This window comes from Monodelphis domestica, chromosome 7 (genome assembly GCF_027887165.1).
Source record: "Monodelphis domestica isolate mMonDom1 chromosome 7, mMonDom1.pri, whole genome shotgun sequence".
Taxonomy (NCBI): domain Eukaryota; kingdom Metazoa; phylum Chordata; class Mammalia; order Didelphimorphia; family Didelphidae; genus Monodelphis; species Monodelphis domestica.
In genome coordinates, this window is record NC_077233.1 from 41,759,592 (window position 1) to 41,770,164 (window position 10,573).

The window sequence follows — 10,573 nt, forward strand, 5'->3', positions numbered from 1 at the left end:
CGTATTAAAAATCTTTAAGGAGGACAGGCTACTAAAGCCAAACGAGGGCAGCAGTGGCTTAAGAACAGAGGCAGACTGCTTACTCAGCACATTTCAAGGGAATGCTTTGATTGCCTTTCTCAGTTCCTTCATATTGAGGACGATTGCCAGTTGATCCCTTTGTTGACCCAGTGCATCACTCTCATGGAAATGAAAACTATCTTCAATCCTCTTTGGGGAGAAAAGAAAATGATTGAAGTTGAAAAGAAGCAAAGAAAAAAGTGGGACAAAGGAAGCAGCAGGTGTTAAAGCAACGCCATCCAAGACAGAGGCATTAAGCATCTATGTTCTTCCCAATAGACTGGAGAAATTAAAATAAAAGGTAACAGCCCCTGCCCTTCAGGAGACTACCTTCTATGTGGTGGGGAGTATTCAGAGAACACATACATAGAGATATGTAGATACCTACATATACAAATACGCACGTGTTTGTATTCCTGCTCTTTCTTTATCTTCAATCTCTTATTTGTTACTGGCTTTTTTCTTGACATTGAGGAAAGAGTCAATAGTGAACAAGAGTTGGAAGATAAAGAGTTGGGGTAAGAGATAAAAATAATGGGGAAATGTTCCGGAATAATTGCTGTGATGTTCAAATGAAATTAGAAATATATTTATGTGTGTGTGTGTGTGTATATATATATATATATATATATATATATATATATATATATATATATATATATAGAGAGAGAGAGAGAGAGAGAGAGAGAGAGAGAGAGAGAGAGAGAGGAGACTGTGAATTTTTTTTGACTGTGAAATTTTACATTAGGTTACATAAATTGGTACAGTGGAAAAAATCACCATATTAGACTCGACTTGCCTTGTTTCTCTAAGATGATTTTAATTTTATTTATCATGAATATATCCTGAAGGGAGTTGAGTGAGCCAAGGAAACAGACTCTCTTGATTTCAATAAACAACCACCATGATTTTGTGTTACCCAAGCTGACCCATCTTCCTGTATTTTCTTTGCCTCCTACAGAGATTTATATAGCTTGATTCTTATCCCAGGAGTATATTTGGGGTTGTATCCTTTAGAGAGGAGAGAATGCCAGCTAGGAGTTATCATTATTCTAGTTAATTCAGTGCTGAAGAATTGGTGTAACTGATGGACAGGGTATCAATCAAAATTTTGAAAATGTTTGCACCTGTGATGTAAGCATGGCCATACTCTGGGTTGTTTGCTGTTTGTTTGAACACATGTAAATGATACATTCTCTTTCCCCTATGGCAGCAGCTGCACCAGAGGGTCCCTGGGCACCTGAAAACAGGCCATCAATGCTCTTCAAAGGCAAAATGTTTTGATTTCTAGGAGCAAATGTTAGGTTTGGCATAGTGATGTATCTCTTAGTGGTGAATCCATATCCTGTGTCCTAATTCACTCTATGTTGTTCCTGGAGGGTTCATTTGACTTGTTTGGACCCCCAAGGTGATGAGTCAAAGGTAAATCAACTCAAATAGTATCCATCAAGGTAAAAATCACAGGAATTGTATTCTAGCTTACCCCTAATGTAACTCTAACAAGCCAATACAAATTCCTGGCCCGTCCCCACTAAAGCATTTTGAAGGAATTGCACTGCTTATATGAATCTGCAGAAGTGACTTATTTGAGATAGGAGGTATTAAGACCTTGGGAAAAATCTATAGAGAGAGTTGCTTGGCTCAGATATTAATATATTATTTTAGGTATATAGTTCAGATGTTTTTCTTTCTCTTTCTTTATAAAAAGTGTCCCCACAGATAATAGAATATCTTTCTCAGAAGATGCTCAATATGATGAAATCCCTTTTACAATTAAAGCTGGGAGAGGTGGATGTGGTAGTAAGATATAAATTCTTAATCGAACAAGGGTTAAAGAAAATCACAAAAGATAATATATATATATATTTGGTATGAAACTGGAGTCCTTTTGCACAAACAAAATAAATGTAACAAAGATAAAGGAAAGTAAGAAAAATTTAATAAGGGGTTCACATAATATAACTCTTTGAATATGAATATGTATATATTTTGGAATATAAAATCAGGAATTATTTCTCCATGATGAAGTGGTCAAAATACATTAAGATTTTTTTTTTTCCAATAGAATAGTTTCAAGCTGTTAAGAGACTGTGAAGATTGGGTTTGACTATCCCCTGATTGTAACAATGAAGGTATTTAGTGCTTCCTTTATTGTGAAGATTAAATTGTAATCCTCTGTCTATTTTTAGATTTTAATCCTCAAAAGTGTTAACTCAGTATTTAAAGGAGATCTACCCATTTTAACTACAAAGAGGTGTTAATTAACCAAAAAAGTGTTAACTAACTACAAAAGGTGTGAACACCCATTTCATACATTAAGTGGGCAGTCCTGGAGAGGTGTGTCTGCTGTGATTGGTAGAGGTAAAAATTTAGGGGAGGTGACACATGAGAAAAATGTTTTTGAATAGAGGAAACGGAGGCACATGATGATGGATCAAGAGTCATTCAGTTACTTGGAGTTGAACTGGAAGTGATCAGTCACTCAGAGGAGAGATTGGAAGAAGTCATTTGGAGTTGGACTGGAAGACAGACCCTTGAGGAGAGATGAAGACACTCAGACTTGGAGTGAAGACACTTGGCTGTGGAACTGGACCCCTGGAGGGTCCCTGCAGGAGACTTCAGACTGTTTTCCTTTTAGACAGTCACTGTGGTGAGTAAAAGTTTGACTTAGCTACCTTGCCTTTCCGGAGGTGTGAACCTCCAAGAGAGGCCCATCATCTTGAGACTCCTTTCCCCTGGCTAGGGCTTAGAATTTCTACCTAGCTCTGAGGAAGCCAGAACTCTCTCTCTCCCTCTCTCTCTCCCCTTTTCTCTAGATCTTTCCTCTATTGTAAAATAAACTGTCATAATTCCATTTACTTGAGCAACTCATTTTGGGATTTAGAAATTAAATCCCTGGCAACCACTTATTAATATATTCAAGTCCAACCATAAATTTAAACAGAGACATAAGAAAGAATCCCCCTCCCTCCCAAAAAAAACAATAATAAAAAGACAAATTAAAAATAGCTTTGGTATTTTATCTCAGACTCAGCAAATTTCCAAAAATGGCACAGAACAACAACAAAAAAAAAGACAATGTTGGGGCAGTGGGGGTTGACAAAAGACAGAAATGCTGAGATACACTGTTAATAGAAAAAAATTATATGACCCCAATTATTTTGGAATTAAATGTAGTAAGTACTATGGTAAGAAATATACAAAAATGTCCATTGTAACTAATGAAAAGGCATGGCTAGTCATATATCTCAAGTAAAGCAATAGCATCAAGAAGAGTCTTATTTGTACCAGTGTATTAATAGCAATATTTTTATGGAAGTAGTATATTGAAAACTAACTAAATATCCATCAGTTGGGGATTGTCTAAACGAATTATGGAAATGGTCTATTTCTGCATCATTAAGAAACAATAAATTTGAAGAAATCAGGGAGACATCAAAATTAATAAGGATTGATTTGAGAACTAGGAAAGTACTATGCATAATGATCATAATATAAAAGAATAATAAAAAGAAACAGATGTGGACACTGAATAATTTTAATGGCCAGGCTTGATCTCAGAGATGTGTTGATCAAAGACTATTCACTCCCCTTTTGGAAGAGATGGGGACCATGGGTTTGAAATATTGGATATTTTATCACACATGGTTGATATATCAATTGATATAGTTGGCATTATTTTCCATCTTTCATTTTTATTTTCCCCAGGAGAGATGAGAGAAAGGTGTTTGGAGATGAGAGCTATTTAAAAAAAATACATCATTTCTTAATGATCTGACCTCTGACTTCATCAGTCCCCAGAGTTCTCTTTGAAGGACTTTTCTACAAATCCAGACAGATACGTCCTTTTCAACTTTGATGACTTACCTTGATTCATATAGTCTGTGCATATCAGAGGAATAACGTGAAACCAAATTTTGAGGCCACCTCTCTATCTAGCATGACTCACTGACTCTCACTTAAAAAGAAAGAGAGAGAGAGAGAATAATGCCCCATAAATATTATTTTTATCATTTCTTAATTGATAGCTTACATGAATGATAGGGAGGAATTTATTTTTCTAAGTGAAACAAATGACAGACTATCTCAAAACAGACTTGTTTCTTTTTATTTTATTTTACTTATTTTTCTTGATTACATGTAAAAAATTAAATTTTCATTTAAAAATATGTCTAAATCCTCTCCTCCCTTCTTTCTAACTTCCACCTTAGGAAGACAAGAAATTTGACATAGATTAGACATGTGAAGTCATGCAAAAGTTTATATTTCCATTTTAGCCTTGTGAAACAAAACAAAACAAAACAAAACAAAATAGCATGCTTCTTTCTGTATTTAGATCCATCAATTTTTTCTCTGGAGGTGGATAGCATTTTTCTTCATAAATTCTTCAAAATTTTCTTGGATAATTGGATTGCTGAGAATAACCAAGTCATTGACAGTTGATCATACTTATAGTATTGAAGTTACTCTCTACACTATTCACTTCTTCTTGTTCACTTCACTTTGTATCAATCCATATACATCTTCCAAGGGTTTTTTCTGAGTCCATCCTGTTCATAATTCTTTTTAACACTATAGCACTCCATTAAAATTATATCTCACAACTTGGTCAGCCATTTCTCCAATGGATGGAAATCCACTCAATTCCCAATGCTTTGCCAGGGCAAAAAAGAAAAAAGCTACTCTAAATAATTTTGAATATATAATACTTTTTTCTATTTCTTTGTGTTGTTCAAACCATGTAGTGGTATTTCTGGATCAAAGGTTTTGTATAGTTCTGTAGCCTTTGTGACATGTTTCCAAATTGCTCCCCAGAATCAGTTTGTATTTCAACCAATAATTTAATCGTCTCAATGTTTCGATATCCCCTCCAACATTTCTCATTTTCCTTTATTATTACAGTATCCATTTGGACAGGTTTGAAGTGGTTCCTCAGAGTTGTTTTATTTTGTATGTCTCTAACCAATAGTGATTTGGGCATTTTTTCATATGACTATAGATAGTATTGTGTTGTTTTTTTTTAACCCTAACCTTCTGTTTTAGAATCAATGCTGTGTATTGGTTCTAAGGCAGAAGAGCAGTAAGGACTAGGCAATGGCAGTTAAATGACTTGCCCAGGGTCACACAGCTAGGATATATCTGAGGCCAGATTTGAATCTAGGACCTCCCATTTCTAGGCCGGGCTCTCAATCTACTGAATTACCTAGGTGCCTCCACTATAGATAGTTTTGATTTCTTTGTATGAAAAGTGCCTACCGTCATTTGACCACTTATCAATTGGGGAATAATTTGTATTCTATACATTTTACTCAATTATCCGTGTATTTTAGAACTGAAGACCTTATTAGAGAAGCGTGTTGTAAATTTTCTTTTTCCAGTTCCCTGTTTTCCTTATACTCTTGGCTGAACTGGCTTCATCTTTGCAAAAGCTTTTAAAGAAATGTATTATAATCAAGGTTATCCATTTTACATAACATAATGCTCAGTAGAGCACCTAGGTAGAGCAATGGATATGGTTCCAAATCTGGCCTCAGATATTTATTAATGGTGTGATCTTCAGAACATCATTTAACTCTGTCTGCCTCCAGTTCCTCATGTATAAAATGAGCTGGATAAGGAAATAGTAAATTCTTCCTGTGCCTTTACTAAGAAAACTCAAAATATGCCCTTGCTCTCCTGTGACTGCAAGCACTAGTGCTCCTTTCTCCCTTAGATTACTGAGGCCAGGGTACTTCCTCCCCCCTGGGTGACCAGAAACACTCTTTTCCATCTTGGAACTGTGTTCAGGCCCTTCTCTCTTGAAGTACCAAACAATAGTGCATTAGTGTCCTCATTTGCCCTGGAATAGTGACCTAGAATTGCATATGGGCAATACCACAGGGTCCTGTACTCAGTGCCCACAAGGGCACTTTATTCTATTCCTGACCAATTATCCAAACTCTCTACCATGTGTGGGCTGAGAGCTCCCATAGCTGCTTCTGCCACTGATTTAGCTGCCTCCAAGGATTGGTTCGTGTCAGCAGACCTGGCCCTTGCTCCAGCCTGCACCACTACCTTGTTAGATAAATCTTTCCTTCTGACTTCCTGTGTTGTCCTGGTAAAGAAATGTGTTTCATTCCAACCTTTTGTTGGCTCTGTCACTCCAGAGTCTGACTTAAGGTGTTATTTTTAAAGTTAGAGGGAAATTTGGGAAAGTTAGAGTGAGTTCCTAACCCCAAAATGGGCCCAGGCCCCTTCCTCATCTTAGGGATAGACCCCAAATACAGGGTAGAGATGGACTTTTTTATATTAAAAAAATCAAATAAGACCAATTAATTAAAAGGAAATAACAAGAGGATAGATAGTTGTATTGGAAGAAAGATTAGGGACTTGCCAAATTGGGAGGGGAAAAGTGGACAGGTGCAATTCTCCAAATTCAGAAAAAGCGGTGTGCCACTCAGCATAAATATTTATATAGGATCAAAGGAACATTGAAAAAAATAACCAATTTTCAGGTAAGACATATAGTTGCTTTGATATGAAATTGAAATAAAATACCTTACCTAAATCTTTGGATCTGACTGCTTTTCTGGACAATATAACCTAGGACTTTGTTAAAGGTCTCTAAATAGCAAGTAGAGGTGGTCCAGTTTTACAGTGCTAGGTCCAAAAATTTCAGTGAATAATTCTCCAATTACCACGAATGAGAACTATTTTTTTTTCACAAGACAAAATTTTGACTAGGCTCAAAATCAAATGGAAAGGCAATCGAGCTACCTGCAGAATTGAGTCACAACATGGAGTTCCCAGTTCTACTCTGCTATCCCAATGGCTCTTCCTTTCCTTGTCTTTTTCTTAACTGACCCTTGACACCTATTTATTTCTGACTTTCTTATGATCATATCTCTCTAATTCTCCTATGGCTCTAAACTTGCAGTGACCTTTTGCCTCGAATGCCCAAAACCCCATATCTTTTACCCTCTAGCACCCCCACTTCTTTAATCCTCAACAACTTGAATATCTCTAATACATCCATGGCTCTGACAGAAACTTCCATGATACCTATGTTGAAATGAATCCTTTTCTTAGTATTGGCATACAGTACATTAACTAGTCCAGTAAATGATTGATATCTAAGAAACATGGCCCTAGATATTAGTAGGATACTGAGGGAATAGTGGCTTTCAAAGAAAAGAAACATTAGTATTAGGTTTAAGTAAATTCAGAGGACTAATTGATTAAAAAAAAAAAAGAAGAAAAGCTGAGAGACTTTTTTGATAAGAACAGAGCTAGTTAGAAGTGTCCTTACTTTCTAAAGTTATATTAAGGGTACTCCCTGATAAGATTCCAGGGATTGTTTCCATGAGAAATTCATTGTGATCTTATTTTTTTCTGCCACTTCCTCTTTATTATTAATAAAATTATTTTTGGAAAACCCGACTTCTGTCTTGAAGGGTAATCTTAAAAATAAAAAGACCTGGAAAAGCTGGGACAAATCAAAACAGGGGAGGAATGACAGCAGGAATTACTTGGAAATTTTTTCAGTAAGAGTAGCTCAATTGAATCAGTGTCAAGGCCCTCTCTCCAACAAAAATGATTGTAGTAGAATAGAGCAATGATCTGTCAAAATAAATATAATACACTAGTAATAAATATGAAGTCATTTACTTGAGTTTAGAAACTGTATGGGATAAGGGATGTATGAACTGATAAGATTTGGGATTTCAGTATGCTGAAAGACCAATATGAATGATTCAATCTTGTGATATAAGAATCATAAAAGTTAACATATTTTATGAGGTTTCATTGAGAAAAATGGGCTTAGAAACATAGGCCTTGAATAGTAGAACATGGTACAATATTTCATAACCCAGTCATGCTTCGCTATCTATGGTCTTTTTAATCTACATCCTAATTTTTAAAAAAAATTAAATATCATAGCTTCTTTTCTCTCTACATCATAAAGGGGGCAGTAAAAATAAGTATGGCTGTCCAAATATAATCCTTCAATCTTGTTCCATTAGTAGGACATCATCTCTTCTAGTTTTCAAATTGTTTATTTAAAATTTTTAAGCTTGTTTTTCACTCAAATTCCTCAAAGGATATGAAGTTGAATCACAAATTATATCCACCATTTATGTGTCCATTTCCCTCAGTGACCCCTTGAGTTTTAGGAGTGTTTATACAAATTAGAAAATATGAATAGCAAGAGTACTAATGACCATGGATTTTGTTGTTTGTCATGGCATCCTAGTAATGTATTGACTTGCTCATGAATTGGATAAAGTCATCTGCCTTACATTCTCTTCCAGATTAAGGTCATAGCTCTTAGAAATCTTTCAAAAAAATTAACGAAGAGAACATTTGGGGGAAAAGTGATAGCTGGCTATAAAATTTGAAAGACGATTCCATAACAAATAATACTTGACCCTAAAGTTCATGCCCAAGAATTCATTGATATGTTTTCTTTTATAATTATATTCCAAATGAAATCACTTTCTTTTGTGATCTTATATATTTGATTGTGTGTATTTAAAACATTATCCTGAGGTTTCTACAGGTTTCTAAAGACTGCCAAAAGGTTCCATAAAAAAAAAATAGGAACTCATGCCTAAAAAGATAAAACTAGAAGCAGAGTGTGAACATTCCAAACAGGGTGATATAAGTTTTATATAAGCAAAGCATTCAAACCTCTCAACTGAAAAAAAAAAACATCCTTTCCAGTAGGAATGGTGCATTAGATAAATGGGTTACCTCAGGAAGTTACAGTCTTTTCTTCACTTCAGATTTGCAAATGTAGACAGATGATCACTTGGTAGCATTGTTCTTAATGCATTTATGTTTAAGCATGAATTGGACCTCTGAGGTTCCATTTACCCTGAGATCTATCATTATATGATTTTCTTTTTTGTGATAAGGTTACATGAATAACTTCATTTCCATCTATTCATATGATAAATATTTATTATCTGTAAGTCACTATTTCAGATAGAAAGAAATAGCATCCCTCCCCTCAGAATGGTTGTACTTTACTAGCGACAAAAAGGAACTTCCTACTAATTAAAATGAATTATCTCCCTCAGAAAAAAAAAGCTGTATCTTCAACAATAAAATAAATATTTGTTTAACATATTAACATATATAAAGACAAAATATTCTACATACTATATATATAAAAATTCAAATAGAAAATTTTGTCAATATGTATTTGTATGTACATATATATGTATGTATGTATATAGACAAAATTTTCTATTTGAATTGTAAAATGTCCTTTTCATTTGGTGTATGTATGTATTAGCTGCATATATAATTCTGGGTGAAAATCCGTGGAGAGATCAACATGATACTTTGTTAAATAAGAATTATAAGCTCAAGCTGCATCAAGAAAGAAAATCATCTCCAATGTAATGAAATTAATTAACAATTTCACAATGTTGGAGTCCTCCCATTGTGAATAGTTAGCTTTCCACCAGCCAAAAATGCTCAACTATGTTATCTAAACATTAACATGTTTTTCATGTTATTCCTAGAGATGAATGCTCAACTGAATAGGCTCATACTCTTGGGACTGTGTTTAATTAATGTTTGTAAAGCACTTTGAAGATGAAAAGCTCTTCATAAATTCTAATTATTGTTTATTAGTACAATTCTTCCCAGAACTCTATTGACTTTTTTGTAATGACACTTTGGAAACTGATATATTGATGACCCAAGGTTCGAACTAAGCTGAGAAAGTACATTTTTATCTCAGGTACTAGCAATAATGACTTTTAGATGATAAAATTCACATAATTCAGGATGGTCAAGGTGTGGAGAATATGTATAGTTTAAAATATGGAGGTGATCTCTGTTTGCTCTGTTTGAATTTTAAATATGTGAGATAAACTTCAAAACTATGGAAACAGTTTCAAGAATGGCATGCATGTAAGGAACCACAGGCATTTTCAAGGTCTTCTGATAGCAGTACTAATTAGTTGAGATAACCTTTATTTCCTTTAAGTGTAATGGTTATAAAATCACCTAGACCAACTCTGAACAGATTAATTTCAGTTTATTTCTGTTGGCAGCAAAACATAATTAAATATATGAGTGAGTTTCCAAATTGTACCTTTTTTTTTAACTCCTTAAAAATGAAAGCATTCTGTCATCCAAAATTATCGGTGCATGTAACCTTGCAAGCTCATAGACAGTGCTGTCCAGTACTTTGCATTTTTTCAAAGAACGTGGACCCCCTGGAAGTTGTCCCCCACACATACATACACATGAACCATCTTGAGTGTGATTACATGGCCTCAAGTGGTTAGAACAATGTACTTTATCATTTAATATTTCATCCTAGATGACCTTGAAAATAAGAAATATATCAAACCAATATGAATAAATTGTTTCTGTCAATTAATGGTTACACCAAAAGCAGATTTATATTCAAATTCAAGTTATTATTGGCACTAATGATTAATTGAATAATATGAACTTCTTTCAGGCTTTCTAAACAAAACAAAATCAAACAGGTTTGAGGTTTGGACCTTCA